This window comes from Corythoichthys intestinalis, chromosome 12 (assembly GCF_030265065.1).
Source record: "Corythoichthys intestinalis isolate RoL2023-P3 chromosome 12, ASM3026506v1, whole genome shotgun sequence".
NCBI lineage: Eukaryota > Metazoa > Chordata > Actinopteri > Syngnathiformes > Syngnathidae > Corythoichthys > Corythoichthys intestinalis.
Window position 1 is genome coordinate 7,535,637 of NC_080406.1, and position 19,179 is coordinate 7,554,815.

General features: G+C 39.6%; 1 protein-coding gene across 4 annotated transcripts in view; it reads left to right on the forward strand.

Annotated features, from left to right (window-relative positions):
• Window positions 1-2,101: 2,101 nt before the first annotated feature.
• il1rapl1a (interleukin 1 receptor accessory protein-like 1a) overlaps window positions 2,102-19,179 on the forward strand; it is a 628,485-nt gene continuing 611,407 nt past the window's right edge. For all 4 annotated transcript variants that reach the window (XM_057852783.1, XM_057852785.1, XM_057852781.1 and 1 more), the window contains exon 1: window positions 2,102-2,552. The gene's annotated coding sequence lies outside the window, so the exon portion shown is untranslated. The remainder of the gene's footprint in view (window positions 2,553-19,179) is intronic.

Below are 19,179 nucleotides of genomic sequence, written 5' to 3' on the forward strand. Positions count from 1 at the left end.
GGCCAAGACCAAAGAGCTGTCGAAGGACACCAGAGACAAAATTGTAGACCTGAACCAGGCTGGGAAGACTGAATCTGCAATAGGTAAAGCGCTTGGTGTAAAGAAATCAACTGTGGGAGCAATTATTAGAAAATGGAAGACATACAAGACCACTGATAATCTCCCTTTATCTGGGGCTCCATGCAAGATCTCACCCCGTGGCGTCAAAATGATAACAACAACGGTGAGCAAAAATCCCACAACCACACGGGGGGACCTAGTGAATGACCTACAGAGAGCTGGGACCACAGTAACGATGGCATCATTGTTTGCAACATTTACGTAAAATAAATGCTAACTGCACGTTTATTTTTGCTTTTAACCAAGAATCGAGACTGTTATACTCCATATCTATGAAGAATTCAGGGATTTAAGCATTTATTCACAAGAATTTTCAACGGAAAAAGCTCTGTTTTCCTAAGGAGGCCGCTAAATTTGCTTACTGACTAGCATCATAGTTTGCAATATTTACGTAAAATAAATGCTAACTGCACATTTTTTTTTTTTTTTGCTTTTAACTAACAATCGGGACTGTTTCACGTCCATATCTATAAATAATTCACGGATTTAAGCATTTATTCTAGGGCTGTCAAAATTATCGCGTTAACGGGCGGTAATTAATTTTTTAAATTAATCACGTTAAAATATTTGACGCAATTAACCCACATGCCCCACTCAAACAGATTAAAATGACAGCAGAGTGTAATGTCCTCTTGTTACTTGTTTTTTGGTGTTTGGCGCCCTCTGCTGGCTCTTGGGTCCAACTGATTTTATGGCTTTCAGCACCATGAGTGAGCATGGTGTAATTATTGACATCAACAATGGCGAGCTATTAGTTTATTATTTTTTGATTGAAAATTTTTACAAATTTTAATAAAACGAAAACATTAAGAGGGGTTCTAATATAAAACTTTTTTGCTTTTAACTAACAATCGAGACTGTTTTACGTCCATATCTATAAAGAATTCAAGGATTTAAGCATTTATTCACAGTAATTTTCAACGGAAAAAGCTCTTTGTTTACACATGGCGGGGGTTAATTTCCTTACTGACTAGCCTCATAGTTCGCAATATTTACGTAAAATAAATGCTAACTGCACTTTTTTTTGTTTTTTTTTTTTTTGCTTTTAAACAAGAATCAAGACTTTTTTATGTCCATACCTATAAAGAAATCAGGGATTTAAGCATTTATTCACAATTTTCAATGGAAAAAGCTCTTTGTTTTCATGAGGTGGCCTCGACATTTGCTTACTGACTAGCATCATTTTTTGCAATATTTACGTAAAATAAATGCTAACTGCACGTTTTTTTGCTTTTAACCGAGAATCAAAACTGTTTTACGTCCATATTTATAAAGAATTTAAGGATTTACGCATTTATTCACAAGAATTTTAAATGGAAAAAGTTCTTTGTTTACACATGGCGGCGGCAAATTTCCTTACTGACTAGCCTCATAATTCACAATATTTACGTAAAATAAATGCTAACTGCACTTTTTTTTTTTTTTTTGCTTTTAACCAAGAATCAAGACTTTTTTATGTCCATATCTATAAAGAATTCAGGGATTTAAGCATTTATTCAGAAGAAATTCAACAGAAAAAGCTTTTTGTTTTCATGAGGCGGCCGCTAAATTTGCTTACTGACTAGCATCATAGTTTGCAATATTTACGTTAAAAAAATGCTAACTGCACGTTTTTGCACGATGAGGAGGAAGCACAATTGGAAGTAAAAGATAGATGATCAATGGGAATCAAGAATAATAGCATGTGTATATTCATGGATTATCTCATGAAATAAATCAAGTTAAGATATAAAAAAAAAAAAAAAAAAAAAAAAAAAAAAAACGGTGAATAATGACGCAGGAGTGGGATGATTATCTGAGGGGCACTAGGACCAGGAGCAGACTGGTCGCACTGCGACCACAGTGCCTTACTGAGGAGGAACACCCCCCCCCCCCCCACCCCCCACTCTCTCTCATGCTCTCTCCCTCCTCTCCTCTCCTCTCTTCCCACTCTCTCTCTCCATCCTCCCCCTTATTGGATGTGACCATTTTTCTGAGTGCATTCATTTGCCGCCTTCTTTCCCTGCGCAGCAGCGTGGCCGCACAAGGAGCAGCGAGTCTGGGATGGCCGAGGATTAGACACCGGGTACCCTTTGCCTCATAAAGTCATCACCAGGAGGAGGAGGATAAGGGGGGATGACTCTTGGGAATCGTAACCCCCCCTCAACCTCCTTGCCTTTATTCCCATCCAAATATTCCATTTAAGAGCTCCTTATACACCTGTCATTCTGCATCTTTTTCTTCTTCTGACACGATTCCTGTCTCCTTTTGGGATTATTTGGGGCTGACCTGGCTTCCCATCCGTTCATCCATCATTTTACGGAACCTCGTCATTCCCCCTTATTCGGAGTTGTCATGTCCAGAGAAGACTCACCCCCTCACTGACTGACTGACTCGGGAAGGAGCTCCAGAGAAATTGTTACATTTTGTTCTTTTGGGAATCAAAGTTGAAGGTAGGCCAGCTTTGCCCTGAATTTCCACAACACTTAAAGTTTGCGCATTGTTGCTGTGAATGGAATTTTTTTTAATGACAGTAAGTTATAGAGGGGCAAAATACAGGGATTTTTTTCCTTCATTTTTTTTTTTTTTTTTTAATCGCATTGCATAGGGAGTCTCCCATCTCTTTTGGAATGTGCCTCATATTTGTCTCGCAGCTCTTTCGCCAGCTTAACCGTGGAGGCACCGGAGAAGCCATCTGCAGTGCAGGCACACACACACGCACACAAACACAGGAAGGGGATTTAGATAAAGGTGTAAAAGAAGAGGCAGCTGTCCACTTAAGACTATAAAATCCTCCATTATGAATAACAATAATACTCAGCAACAGCAGCTTTAATGTGGATGATATACTGGACAAGTTTGAATTTTCACTGGTTACCCAACAACTTCTCTTGATGCAGTGTTATTGGGGTGGGGGGGGTGTAATTGATTCAATGGATTGGTGCACACGCACCACTGCACAAACGCCAACTTGCACCTATAGGTTGCTCGTCAGGATTCGTGCTTTACATCATCCCGATCCTTTTTGGTAAGCTTTGGCAGCAACACAGTAAATCAAAATGATGCAGGATTTAAGCTTGACGTGTTTATTCTGGGAATTAGACCAATTTGCATTATTTTTTTGGTATTGTTTTGGTTGCTTGATTGGCCGGTGGGAGAGAAGGGTTAGCAAAATTTTGAGAAGTGATGAAAAATATGACCACAAATTGAGAAATGGACTCTAGGGGTTGTATTGATTGTGACAAGCAGAAAGTACAGTGACCCTACGGAGTCAAAAGGGGAGACCCATGGATGAGCGCTAGCACATTCTTGGTTGTCTCTCGGCGTAATATTTACACTGTATTGTAGTAGTAGTCGTACTTTTGCTAAGCTCTTTTTATTTTCTTTAATTTTTTTTTATTTTAAAGAAAGGATGTTAACCAGAAAGGATCAAACAGGACACCAGCACGTAAGAAGTCCCAAATACTTAGCTTCACTAAAATGTGGGCTCCTGTAATTGGACATGTGGTGTCAGCAGACAGTTTGCAGTGCTAATGGCCATTACTTTGGCATTTGTAGAACATTAGAATTACTATGGCCTCCCTAAAACGTCCAAGAGGCATATTTTTAATACCCAACGTAATAAAGACGTAACATTTAGGCTGTAGTAACCTAAAGCCAAAATATCACAGTATCACGGTATTGCAATTACAGCTCTAAAATGTGTTACTCTGAGATAACTGGGGAATATCCATTGAACAGGATTTTATTTTTCAAACATGTTAGCAAGTGGAAACATAAGTACAATGTTAAGTTGAAAAAAAAAATCTTAAATAATTTTGGTGAGCCTAAACCCACAGCCACAGCTCAACATTACTACCATCAGAACAAAAATAATTGAATTATTTTCCATAGAAAAAACATGTGTATGAGTCGTATCGTGTTTACATTATACACACACTCGCTTTCTCAATACAGAGCCAGAGAGAAAAAAACACATTTTACCACCGCTAGACACACTAAGCATGCTGGAGTTAACTCTCATAGCTGGTGGGAAACGTTCATGACTGTGTTTACTAGACTTTAGTTTTGGATAAATCCGAAATCATATTTGAGATATTGCCTCCTAGGCAGCCACCCTCCGCAAACATGTTTTACATGTCGGTTGGCCTTCCTCATTTAAAGAGCATACGTCAGGAGAAAAAAAGTCTTAAATGGCATTATTATGTGAATTAGAATCATGTTTTGAGACGATTCGACTATATACAACAATTTAGCAAAGTGCAGATGACGAGAAATTAGTCATTTAATCTGCCGGTTAGCCACGCCTACCATTATAGGGCTTTAGCGTCCCCAACAGGTGGATGACGTCAGCGGTAGACTGGGCTCATCGGTTTTCATTGAGGGGGAATTATTCACAACGAGGAAAACGCGACGAAGAGAGCTGCAAAATGTCATTGTTTCAGTCTCTCTACTCCAATATTTTTACAGGATATTCTTTTTATCCAAGTATTTTTCCCCCAGTAGCTATATAAATGGCTTGAGAAGGACCAGTCATCCCATCGAGAGGGAAAACGAGGAAAACGCGACGAAGAGAACTGCAAAATGTCATTGTTTCTGTCTTTTTACTTCAATATTTTTACAGGATATTCTTTTTATCCAAGTATTTTCCCCAATTGCTGAATAAATGGCATGGTCATGACAAATAACAGTCTTGTGCTAAATGGAATATGAAATAATAAAAATGCATTTATTCAGGACGACATGGCAAAATGACTCTATAATGGTCAAAACTGTCGACTTCACCTTTACTGTCGCACCTCCCGAAAGATATTTTATGTCACCTAAATCGGACATATGTCATTTCCCTTCCCCGGCTTCGGAGAATGTAAACAAACCAAGAGGCGTGACAGCTAGCCGACATGCTAACTCGAACCAAGTGATGTTTCAAAGCCTTCGAAGCGGAAAATCAACATAACTAGCCTGGATTATTTGACATGACGACTGGGTTGTTGATTGTCTTAGCTGATCGGCAAACCGCCCGGCGGAGAGCAATTTACAGTTCCTTCCCCGGAGGAGGGCGGCTGCAGTTGTTGTGCAGCTAAAGTGCTGCTAATGTGCACGAGGAGAGCTTTTTACATGCCTATCAATGCTCAAACGTAAGTAGACCTTTATTTAAGTGTTTACTTTGTAATAGCTGTATTAATATTTGACATAATACTAAACAAGATGTTTACTCACTTCCTCGTAAGTCCAATGCTCCCACAGTAGTCGGGCTTGTTTTGGCCAATATCCACGGTGAATGGGAACCTTTTGAAACTCCAAAAAGACGCATACGCCTCTCCCTCATACAGAATTATTTTTCTGCAGCCGTTTGGCTGGCGTGATGCGAAAAATAAACGTATTAATCCGTAAAGTCAGATGAAGCCTTAGTCCTCATACAACAGTACAGCTGTCTAGTGAAGAGGACGCCTTCATCCATACACGTCACAGCGCCCTCTTTCTCAACTCGAGACTGTTGCCGGAAGTCACTCATTTTCATGGCGCGGGATTAAAAAAACTAAATAAATATAGCGATCGCTTTCACACACATCCAAGCGGTCCATATCATTCAGGAGCATAAAATACCGCGCGTATTATGAAATAAACATGCTTTTCGTGTCACATATACTTTAAGCTGCTAACTTTTCTGTACCTGGAGTATTCCCATATCAGCGATTTGGTTTAGCAAAAAACAAACAAACAAACAAAAAAACAGCAATTAGCATTTATTTTACGTAAATATGTCAAATGTGCTGCTAGTCTTTAAGCCACTGTGGGGCCGCTTTATCACCACAGAGAGCTTTTTACGTTACAAATTCTTGTGAATAAATGCTTAAATGCCTGAATTCTTTATAGATACAGTATGGACGTGAAACAGTCTCGATTCTTTGTTAAAAGAGCAAAGAACCGGGCAGAAAATTCTTGTGAATAAATGCTTACATTTCTGAATTCTTTATAGATATGAACGTAAAATAGTCTCAATTCTTGGTAATACAGTGAGGACAGCTGCGGCTTATCGATGAACAAATGCCATTTTCGTATCAAATTTGGTGGGTGGCGGCTTATATTCAGGTGTGCCTTATAGTCTGAATATTACGGTAGTAGTCGTGACTAGGGGTGTGACTATATATCAAAATGGTGAGATATCGTGATACTTTGTATCCCAAAATGTTATTGTTATGGTCCTGCCAAGAATCGGAAAATCTTTACTGTTTAAAAAAAAAAAAAAAAAAAATAGAACCAACAGATTGCTAGCTAAATCTTCCACTAGAATAGTGTCTATGTAAGCTTATTAGCTGCCATTGATGTCCATTTCATTTTGACAGTGACGTAACTGCCGTCAATGGCACTCAAACATGACCTGTTCCCTATTTTGGGGGCATTTACAGGTCAATTCCTGTTCACTAGAATAGTGTCTCCGTTACCTCAATGGCTAATATTGACGACGCTAGACGCTCAATCTATTTAGACCGGGATGGGAAACCAGAGTATTCACTGCCAGTCTTTCCGATTTTCAGGGCATTTACAGTGCTGGCCAAAAGTATTGGCACCCCTGCAATTCTGTCAGATAATGCTCAATTTCTCCCAGAAAATGATTGCAATTACAAATTCTTTGGTAACAACTTCATTTATTTTGCTTCCGATGAAAAAACACAAAAGAAAATGGTAAAAAATTAAATCATAATAATTTTACTCAAAACTCCAAAAATAGGTCAGACAAAAGTATTGGCGCCCTTTTGAAAAATCATGTGATGCTTCTCTAATCTGTGTAATTAACAGCACTTGTTACTTACCCGTGGCACATAACAGGTGGTGGCAATAAAAATCACACTTGCAGCCAGTTAAAATGGATTAAAGTTGACTCAACCTCTGTCCTGTGTCCATGTATGTACAACATTGAGCATGGAGAAAACAAAGAAGATCAAAGAACTGTCTGAGGACTTGATAAGAGAAATTGTGAGGAAGCATGGGCAATCTAAAGGCCATCTCCAAAGACCTGAATGTTCCTGTGTCTACCGTGCGCTGTGTCATCATTAACGCTTTCTTGGCAAATGTGTCACATTTGATACACTTACAATTTCATGATTTTGAGAGTAATTCAGAATTTTGAAATATCTTTCCTCAAAAAAAAAGAAATAATGGATGCAAGTCAACTCATGCATCTGCAGGTTCCATGAAAAAAAAAACCAACAGGATTTAGCAAGGGTTATAGATATTAGAGCGCTTATTACACATATTAATTTTGTTTTTCTTTTTTTATAAATTTGAGAAAAAGGTTTCATTAAGACCTTATTTTTCAAATTTTGTGATTCTCTGAAAATTGCTTCATATTACAGGCATTAAAGTGATAAGTGTTAAGCCCATGGCACTCTGGCTAACCTCCCTAAATGTGGAAAAATTGACGAGAGATTTCAAAAATTACCTGAGAATGCCAAAAACGTTTTGGAAAAATGTTCTCTGGTCAGATGAGACAAAAGTAGAGCTTTTTTGGAAATGGCATCAACATCATCAGGGTGGCCTAAGGGTGCCAATACTTTTGTCAGGCCCATTTTTGGGGTTTTGTGTAAAATCATCATGATTTATTATTTTTTTTTTGTCACTCTCTTTTGTGTTTTTCACTGCAAGAAAAATTTTACTACCGAAGCATATGTAATTGCAATCATTTTCGGGGAGAAATTGAGCATTATCTGACAGAATTGCAGGGGTGCCAATACTTTTGGGCAGCTCTGCACAGATCACTTTTTGTTGAATTTAGGGCATTTTCTGGTCACTTTCTGTATAGTTCCAGTCACTACTTATTAATTTGATGATATTAACTTGTCACCTCCTGTTCTTTAACCTAAAATCAACCAGAAGTGGCCCAGAAATGCCCTAAAATCAACAAGCAGTGGCTCATAAATGCCCCCAAAATCATCAGGATTTGACCAAAACTCAACAGCCAATGGCCTGAAATGCTCCCAAATTTAACTCATTGGCTGCCATAGACGTCCAATCCATTTGAAGTGGGAGGGTGGCAGCGAATTCGTTCATTCGCTGCCACCCTCCCACTTCAAATGAATTGGACGTCTACAATTCAATTCTCATAGTACAATGGAGTACAATGATTTCCTGAACTGTGTATCGATAATTGTTGTATCGTATTGTGAGGTACCCAGAGGTTCCCACCCTTAGGGTGCTAGTGAAGGCGGTAAAAGTCGTGTCGATTATTTTTTTAATTGTTTGAAAAGAAGCAGTTTAGGGTGGCCCTCAAAAGGTAAGAAAGAAAGAGGTAAACATTTTCAAGTGTGAACTGCCTCGAGATAACAACTATGCCTCTCTTCTGCATTGTTGTACACAATATATGTAGTGCAAAGTGAATGTAGCATGTAAACAGAGTGCACATTGAATTGACCCTGAGGGCGAACCATTGTTATGTCTACTTACCATTTGAATGGCTTCCTTGGTTCTGGTCGACAATACTGTACTGTATTTACACTCATGTTACAATACAGTACTGCAACGAATGCCTTTTACAGGCTATTATCTTTTGCACAATATTGATTTGTGTGCATCATCAAAACTGCTTCATCGGCGCAATTACAAAAGGTTCCAAATATACATATCTACCGGTTACGTTTTCTGTAACTCTTCACAAGCTTTTTACACACTGTTGCTGGTATTTTGGCCAATTCCTCCATGCAGCTCTCCTCTAGAGCAGTGATGTTTTGGGGCTGTCATTGGGCAACACGGACTTTCAACTCCCTCCACAGATTTTCTATGGTGTTGAGATCTGGAGACTGGCTAGGCCACTCCAGGACCTTGAAATGCTTCTTAGGAAGCCACTCCTTTGTTGCCTTGGCTGTATGTTTGGAATCATTGTCATGCTGAAAGACCCAGCCACGTTTTCAATGCCCTTGCTGATGGAAGATTTTCACTCAAAATCTCTCGATACATGGCCCCATTCATTCTTTCCTTTACACAGATCAGTCGTCCTGGTCCCTTTGCAGAAAAGCAGCCCCAAAGCATGATGTTTCCACTCCCATGCTTCACAGTGGGTATGGTGTTCTTCAGATGCAATTCAGTATTCTTTCTCCTCCAAACACGAGAACCTGTGTTTCTACAAAAAAGTGCTATTTTGGTTTCATCTGACCATAACACATTCTCCCAGACCTCTTCTAGATCATCCAAATGCTCTCTAGCGAACTGCAGACGAGCCTGGGCGGGTACTTTCTTCAGCAGGGGGACACGTCTGGCAGTGCAGGATTTGACTCCCTGGCGGCGCATTGTGTTACTGTGGTCCCAGCTCTCTGTAGGTCATTCACTAGGTTCCCCCCGTATGATTCTGGGATTTTTGCTCACAGCTCTTGTTATCATTTTGACGCCACGGGGTGAGATCTTGCATGGAGCCCCAGATCAAGGGAAATTATCAGTGGTCTTGTATATCTTCCATTTTCTAATAATTGCTCCTACAGTTGATTTCTTTACACCAAGCGTTTTACCGATTACAGATTCAGTCTTCCCAGCCTGGTGCAGGTCTACAATTTTGTCTCTGGTGTCCTTCGACAGCTCTTTGGTCTTGACCATAGTGGAGTTTGGAGTGTGACTGACTGAGGTTGTGGACAGGTGTCTTTTATACTGATAATGAGTTAAAACAGGTGCCAATAATACAGGTAATGAGTGGAGCCTCGTTAGACCTCGTGAGAAGAAGTTAAACCTCTTTGACAGCCAGAAATTTTGCTTGTTTGTAGGTGACCAAATTCTTATTTTCCACTCTAATTTGGAAATAAATTCTTTAAAAATCAAACAATGTGATTTTCTGTTTTTTTTCTCCACATTCTGTCTCTAATGGTTGAGGTTTACCCATGCTGACAATTAGAGGCCTGTCTAATCTTTTCAAGTTGGAGAACTTGCACAATTGGTGGTTGACTAAATACTTATTTGCCCCACTGTATATTATATATATATTACATGTGTGTACTGTCCATGTAAAATTTTAGGTTGTATTCTTAATTAGTGAGGTTCCTTAGCCAAATCTGCCAATATTTTTGCTAGCAGATCAAATTTACGAGGAAATTCGGGTTACGTCGCCAGCGTAGGAACGGAACTCGTTCGTAACCTGGGGACTACCTGGATTGTTTTCAGGTCAAGATTGACCTGTTTTCAAGTTTGGGTATGTCAAAAGTATTATTGATTTATGGCATTCAAAAACTGGAAAATTGTTCACTTCTGACCCCAACAATACGAGTGTTAGGCTTGCAATGATTTTCACGTATTGACCATTAACATCTTGTCGTAGCTGTTTATTAGTTATTTATTTGGCTTTTTTGATAGTTGAAAGGACTCAACCATGTTTCTTAGGGAAATTCTATGAAAAAGAGTTCAATATGTCATTTAGCAGTGATTGGAACGATGATGCTTCACTTGTATATCACACGGGCAGACGACAAGCAGTGTGGAGCTGTCCATGGTCCTGGACAGTTCCTATGTGCAACTCTTTTGATCTGATGAAAAAAATGCACATTATTTCAATGGCTTTATTGGAATAGTTACCAATGGAAATAGTGCTTGGGCCTGTCATCATAGTCTGTTTTCATGAACCTGCATGAAATTGGATTCAACCATCAAATGTTTCGTTCATAATATAGATCAACATGATTGTGTGAGCTGGTTAAGCTTGTGATTTGTGTGTGTTCTTTTATTTGATTTGAATCACTTTTTAAAGTCAAACTGCTCTGCAAATGAGCAGATTTGAAAACAGTGATTGTATAATCATAGTGTGCCTTATTGTGCATGTACCTGCCCAGTAGCGGAACAAATGTGAACAGGGCCTAGGTGCGATGAGCATAAACGGGGCCCCCTGAGTGGGCCGTCCAACGTGGGCTGTGGGGGGTGCTGGTGAACAATTATTTGCGGGCCCCTCAAGACGATCGTCCAGTTTGTGTTGGGAGCGAAGGTGCAAGTGGAAATTCTTTTGCGGGCCCCTCCAAATAACCGGCCAAGCGGCTGTCGGAGATCTTTTAAAACCTGAACACTATATTACAGCTCCACGTATCATCTTACCTTTCTCTTTGGCCCTCCCCTTTCCCAACCACGCCTACTTTATGTCCGGGGGCGGTGGGACCCCTCAAAGTTCCGCCCCGGTACCTGCCTACTTTGTGCTTCCGACACAACCATTTGCTGATAAAGTTACGATTTACAAATGAGTCCCTTCCCCACGCTTGTGACGTAACCCAAATTTCCGCACAAGTCAGAATTCACCCTATAAGAACCCTTAATCTCAAAATAATTATTCAAAAACATGTATTATACATCAGATTAATACAATAAAATAGGAAATTAGATAGCTTTTTCGAGAGGTGTGCGAAATTTCAGATTCTTAGATTAGTCGCGATTCGGCCATGGAAGATTCGAGAACGATTCACAAACATCCAAATTCCGATTATTGAAATCAAATCAAATCAAATCAAATTTATTTATATGTCAAGTAAAGCGGAAGTAAACCACACTCAGCGCGCCGCGCAGTCTTCGGGACGCAATGAGGAACGGAGCGAGAGTAGCTAAACATCATGCTTGTCATTTCCCGGCTTGTCATTTCCCGGCCCCTCGGGTAATGCCAATGCTCAACTCACGGCTCTAGCTCAACTCATGCTGCGAGATAAAAAAAACAACGACATACCTGACTGCTGCCGAAAGCTGCTACAAAGTATGTCCACAATACATAATGTTAAGGTAGATATCATATTTATATAGGACTAGATGTAAAATAGACTCGGTGGCGATAGCAGCACATGTAGAGAAAGCTAAACGGCCGCCATCTTAAAGCAGTAGACTTCCCTGCAAGGCTGTTGTAGCGAACCTTTCAAGCAAAATTAATTAACTTTTATCTAAAATACTCCTAAATCGGTAAAATATTGATTTGAATCTATCTTTAAAATAGTTTTAAAACTTTCACATATCGAAAGTAGACAAAAGGGAAATTATGGAATAACAGGAGCAATTTTAACAACTTTAACGGTTGATTGACAACATTAAATTAATTGAATGTAGTTTAAAGCTGCTGATACAGAATGGGGATTTGAGTATATTATGTATTGCTTTTACCTGTTAACTTGATACTGAAATAGTCGTTTATCTAAGCCTGCGAGGCTTTTTTTTTTTTTTTTTTTTAATATACAGTTTTTGTAACTAATGTACAAAACATTAGCAGCTAATAGCGGGGGGGATGTCATCAATAATCGATTTATAATCGAATCGTAGCCTCTGAATCGTAATCGAATCGTTAGGTGCCCAAAGATTCCCACCTCTAGCTACTTCTTCCCTCTCTAACATCGATCACACCATAGTTCTCCTTACAACTTACATTTATTTGTCACTGTCCAACAATGAACACACATTTAGAAAATACAATCATGTCAGAGCGTACCATAATGTCATAAAGTAAATCAATAGAGACATATTTACATACAAAAATGAACCTTAACACCTGCCTAATAATACCGAGGGAAATAAGGTCCAAATTTTGGGCAATTCAACAAGGAAAACAACAGCTTTAAGTGCCACCGGTCCAGGGCTGAAAACGTTGCCTGGTATACCAAACTCACCGCTGTTCCAGCGATTGAGTCTGGCGACCGTCCGGCGGATCAAATTCCGAGGGCGGAGCAAGCCACAGCAAACAGACAGCAGAGTGGACCAATCGGCGACAGGCAGACATGACGTTGTTAAAACGACAAGTAATTAGCGTGAGCGGAGAATGGAGAAGTTTATTCAGCATGGCTAGCGCGAGCCATGTTGACTGTTGTCAATGACTTTTTTCAAAGTGTTTTTGGTCATTTAAAACTGGTTTTACCGCGGATTGGAATATATTTTCGGCTCTCCCGTTCACCATCTGTGTTGTTGTAGAGACAACTTTCAGCACGCAAGAGTGACGTTACTCGTTAAGAACACGTCACGCAAATAAACAAATCTGATTGGACGGTTGATTTTGTACCTTGCTCGAGAGGCCGTTAATGGGCTGGGTCCCAGACTTTTTCTCACAATGTTTGGAAAAATACAGGGAGAATAGTCTGGCTGTGCCAGGGAAGTGAAAACAAACATTGCTCAATAAGCTAGCGGGCTAAACGCAAGCTAACGGGGGGGTATCGCCAAGCCTGCGCGGTTTACCGTTTCTCTGCCTTGTAATGTTAATTTACGTTCACCTCAGCTTCCCAACGTGAAAGTAACACACGAAACTAACAGAAGGTAGCGCTTGCATGATGTCAAACACGTCCGAGTGCAACTAAAGAAAGCGGACCACACATATAGTATAATGAAATACTAGAAATGCATAGCAATGAGAGATCAACCATTTAGATTTAATAAATAACTAAATTAAATGACAAATTATATACTGCACTTACCATCAATGCTGAGAGGTGAGGGACATTGTTATGTGACTTTAAAAAAAAAAAAAAAACGAGACAAAACGGCGGACGAGACACAGGCGTCGTAAAGTCAAAATCACATCAGTCGGGTAAGTCGTAACCCGGGGACTACTTGTAGTGAGTTTTTAGCTCCCTTAGCTACCGGCCGTTTTCCTGGATTTTGACTGATTTTGCAAGGCCCACAGAAAATTCTGTTCTATTGCTATATAAACATGGAACCCACCAAAAGAAAGATTAGACTGTCTTCTTTCAGTAGGAAAAAAAAGTTAGTTCATATCTTTTTTAGGGCTGTCAAAATTATCGCGTTAACGCGCGGTAATTAATTTTTTTAATTAATCACATTAAAATATTTGACGCAATTAACGCACATGTCCCGCTCAGACAGTATTCTGCCTTTTGGTAAGTTTTACAGCAAGGTTTTTTGTGCTGTCTAAGAGCGAACTCTTGTGGTCGCTTTGCGACATGGTTTATTGCTTTCTTGCCAGTTCAATATGGCTGCACGACGTCTCGGGCTGACGCATACGTTGTAATGTTGTGCTTATATGATCCTTGGACAAGATTTGTCCGTAAGTATGGTTGTTGTAAAGAATGTACATATTATGTTAGTAAGCGAAATGTTATATTTTTTGTATGAGACGCTTTTTGTTTATGTTTAGTGAACCTGTATAGCGTGCTAAGCTAACGTTGTTGCTAATGCAATGCTTGTGTCCTTTTTTTTTTTGTAGTTTCACTACGGTCTAAAGAGGACAATGGTTTGAGGCCATTTTATTAATAAATCAGATGAAGAAGGAAGAAGTCTGATTCTTAAGGCGTCGTTCACTAGCTGTCTAGCTTTGGAAAAAGTAGACGCTTCGGAGTGAGGACAGCATAGACAGATTTAAATGACAGTAGAGTGAAATGCCCACTACAGTCCTTATGTACCGTATGTTAAACGTATATATCCATCTTGTGTCTTATCTTTCCATTCCAACAAATTATTTTACAGAATATATATATAATTTACAGAAAAATATGGCATATTTTATAGATGGTTTGAATTGCGATTAATTGTGATTAATTACGACTAATTAATTTTTAAGCTGTAATGAACTCGATTAAAAATTTTAATCGTTTGACAGCCCTAATCTTTTTCCATTTTTTAGGAATCAGCATTAGAAAATAGCTTAGTTTGAGCAATTTTCCAATTTCTGATGAAAAAACTGAGAAATTGAGCTTTTTGTGAAAGCATTCATTTCAAACATAAATTTGACTTTACACAGCTATTTTTTGCTTTAGTTACATTCCAAACGTCTGAATAATGTTTTCCTTTTACAAAATAACATAAACAACATGACAAATCAAGCTTTTGATAGCAAAGTAACAATTCATTTACACATAACTAACTGAAAGAGGACGCAGTTCTGGCCGCGACAGACGGTTAAACTTTTCCCTCATCGCCGTCTGTCTCATAAAAGATGATTTTTTTTTAGTCTCGGCGGGCTATGCTCACGAGCAGCACAGACTCAAAGACATCGTCCACTGTACTAGTGGCCCCGGTCATTCTGTGTGGTTCCACACCTGGCATCCCGGGCGTCCTCCCGGTTATTCTGCTCGGTCGTCCGCCCCCTGGCATTCATTCGGTTGTCTTCCGCAGGCACCCGGACATGCAGCTTGGCCGTTCATACCCGTTGAATCGGATTGCGGGTCTTACCAAATGCGCTACTGCCTTCCAGTGGCCAGTTTTATTGCTTTTAAATGGATTTTCAGCTTTGTGCTTTGGAGCTAAATTGAATCACGACCCAGAGATGTCTTTTTTTTATAAAACGTAAAAGACGTATAAATACGTCTTTGGGACACTGAAACAATTAAGAATAGAACATATTTATATGTTTTTTTGTGGAGCAAATGAGTTAATGTAAAAACTTGCACACCAAAAGCCAATCACAGAAAAAGAGTTTAAATGAAAACATCAAATATTTAAATTAGGGCTGTCAAACGATTAAAATTTTTAATCAAGTTAATTACAGCTTAAAAATTAATTAATCATAATTAATCGCAATTAATCGCAATTCAAACCATCTATAAACTATGCCACATTTTTCTGTAAATTATACATATGTTCTGTAAAATAAATTGTTGGAATGGAAAGATAAGACACAAGATGGATATATACATTCAACATACGGTACATAAGGACTGTAGTGGGGATTTCACTCTACTGTCATTTAAATCTGTCTATGCTGTCCTCACTCCGAAGCGTCTACTTTTTCCAAAGCTAGACAGCTAGTGAACGACGCCTTAATAATCAGACTTCCTTTTTCATCTGATTTATTAATAAAATGTCCTCAAACCATTGTCCTCGTAAAACTACAAAAAAAAGTACACAAGCATTGCATTAGCAACAACATTAGCTTAGCACGCTATACAGGTTCACTAAACATAAACAAAAAGCGTCTCATACAAAAAAATATAACATTTCGCTTACTAACATAATATGCACATTCTTTACAACAACCATACTTACGGACAAATCTTGTCCAAGGATCATATAAGCACAACATTACAACGTGGGCGTCAGCCCGAGACGTCGTGCAGCCATAATGAACTGGTAAGAAAACAATAAACCATGTCGCAAAGCGACCACAAGAGTTCGCTGTTGGACAGCAAAAAAGCCTTGCTGTAAAACTTACCAAAAGGCAGAATACTGTCTGAGCGGGACATGTGCGTTAATTGCGTCAAATATTTTAACGTGATTAATTTAAAAAATTACCGCACGTTAACGCGATAATTTGGACAGCACTAATTTAAATTTATCCAGTCAGCCACATTGCTAATTAAAATTATAATTAAAATAGCATAAAAAAGACATTTTCAACGCAAACTGTCTCGCAAACCTGACAAAATAATATTTAATGTTATGAGAAATAAAGTCGGAAAACTAATGCAAGGTCACCTGTAAAATATATGAGCAGCATTCCACTCTACTCTAGATGCAATCCGGTCATACTGTGTTACATTTTTGTGTTGACATTTTTGCATTTGGACCAACTGTGTTATCTTTTAATATTGCACAACACTGACATTCTCTCCACCCGGTGTCAGCATGTGCATTATGCTAATACGATTCATAAATATTTCATACAAGCCGTCTTAATTATGACATCAATTCCCAGTTAAAGCCCTAGTGGCGCGCCTCTGCCCCTGTGCCTTGCTAAAGCCACACCACGCACGCAAGTCTGGCGTTTGCGGTAAATAGCAACATTGTGTGCGCACGAAACCATTGAAATGCATTTGCGGGCAGACAATGAGTCCACTTCTGATTTCCTGGCAGTAATTTCAGGAAATTGGTGGTCTATTACTCATTTCTAATCGCCGAAGTGTACAAAATTTGGCTCGCGGGCTATCTCCTTTGAAAAAAAACTTCCAAAATAATCAGCATTACTATCAAAAGGTTTGGCAGTGAGAGCAGATGACTACTACCAAACCTTCAAATAATAATTAAATTCTTTTAATAGAGCTTTTCTAGCTAATTTGTATATTAATACTAGTGGTCTGACTTTATATCAAATTGGGGATATATCGCAATACTTTGTTGCCCAAAATGTTTTTGATGTGCTCCCACCAAGAATCGATATGTATTCCCATAGATTTCATAATATATTGACGGGACACGGGGCGCAGGGCCGATTAATAGGGGGCCTATAAGGGGTGCAGCACGTCACATGAGTGACACGACCAAACACTGCTAAATGCGTTCTGACTACACATACAAGAAAATATCACAGATTGTCAATTTATGACGGAAATTATGGTGAATTTTCATCTCGTTTTCGTGTCGTCAGACGACAACTGGCATCCATCTTGTTATGTTTTTGTTTCCCAAGCAGGGGTCGCGTTAACCGAATATTTTCCGTCGTTGACAGGTTTTTTAAAACGGTGACGGAAAAAACTGAAGTCCATCCATCATTTTGACAGGTTGCAATTCACACCCCAGACCCCAGGATGGCGAGTGAGCATATTAATTAGCTATTGTCTCTCTTGATGCATGACGTCATTGGCCTTACTCGGAAAAATGTCCGAACTAGCATTCAGGTGTAGCAAACACGGAAACGTTAGGAAGCTTTGGAGAGCATTGTCTAAGGCTACGTTCATTCTACAGGTCTTAATGCACGAATCCAATTTTTTCGTGTTTTTCCGACTCGAGTCAGGCATTTACTTGACGGTCTGAACGGGACAAGTCGCATAGAAGTGGACCGGGTCATTTTTGTATGTGGTTCAAATCCGATCTGGGCCACATTTTTCCAGACTGTCGCGGCGGTCTGTACCGTCCAGTGTCCCAAATCCGATTTCAGCTGTGCGTTATTAGCGCCTAGCTTGCAGTGAACACGGCTTTTGGGGAAGGGCCGGGCTTGACAACAGTCATAAAAAAATACAAATGGGTTGAGGATGAGCATGAGAATGATCGGTTTTCTCTCTGCTCTATGTGAGCTATATTTCAACATTTCCTACACGGCCGAGAGTCGGGAGAGGGGTCTGGCTGCAGCCCGTCTTGGAGAGTCGGGGCAAACTGCCCGTATGTGTGTGTGTGACATGCACGGACAGTGCGTGCATGCTATTGATCCATATAAACTGTGAATATAAGCCTAAACGGGGATTATTTATGTCTGTTATTTGTCTCCTCCTTTTGAAAAGTAAAATATGATATCCCTGGAATGACGGATGTCTTGTCATTTATTTTGATGCTTCTGCGCACTGGCGCATGTCGGACTGCGAATTAGAGCGCATGCGTAATACTTGAATGTTCTCAATGGACAAAAGCAGTCTGAACGGGCACGCCAAAAAAACGGATATGACAAAAAAATCGGATTTGTGCATTAAAACCTTTAGTATGAACGTAGCCTAATTGAATGAGCAGGGACAAACAGCTTGTAGTACGTGCGCTATTCTCAAACCTGAACGCACCCCGAGTCTTGGATGACAAATCAACAGAGCAGAGAGTAGACACAACATGGCTGGTAGTTTCTTCAATTTATTCAGAGTTGAGTAAGTAACGCACCGCTTTTGACCAACACTGCTATTGAATATGTCATTATTATTAGAGGTGTGCAAAATTTCCGATTCTTAGATTATTCGCGATTCGGCCGTGGAAGATTCGAGAACGATTCACAAACATCCAAATTCCGATTATTGAAATATGCCAAGTAAAGCGGAAGTGCAACACACTCAGCGCGCCGCGCGGTCAATGAGCAACGGAGCGAGAGTAGCTAAACATCATGCTTCTCATTACCCAGCCCCTCGGGTAATGCCAATGCTCATCTCACGGCTCTAGCTCAACTCATGCCACGAGATAAAAAAACACAACAACATACCTGACTGCTGCCGAAAAGCTGCTACAAAGTACATCCACATAATGTTACGGTAGATATCATTTATATAGGACTAGATGCAATATAGATTCGGTAGCGTTAGCAGCACACCTACAAAAAGCTAGATGCGGGCGTTAGTAAACGGCCGCCATCTTCAAGCAGTACACTTCCCTGCAAGGCTGTTGTAGCGAACCTTCCAAGCAAACCTAATTAACTTTTTATCTAAAATACTCCTAAATCGGTAAAATATTGACTTGAATCTACCTTTAAAATAGTTTTAAAACTTTCACATGTCGAAAGTAGACAAAAGGGAA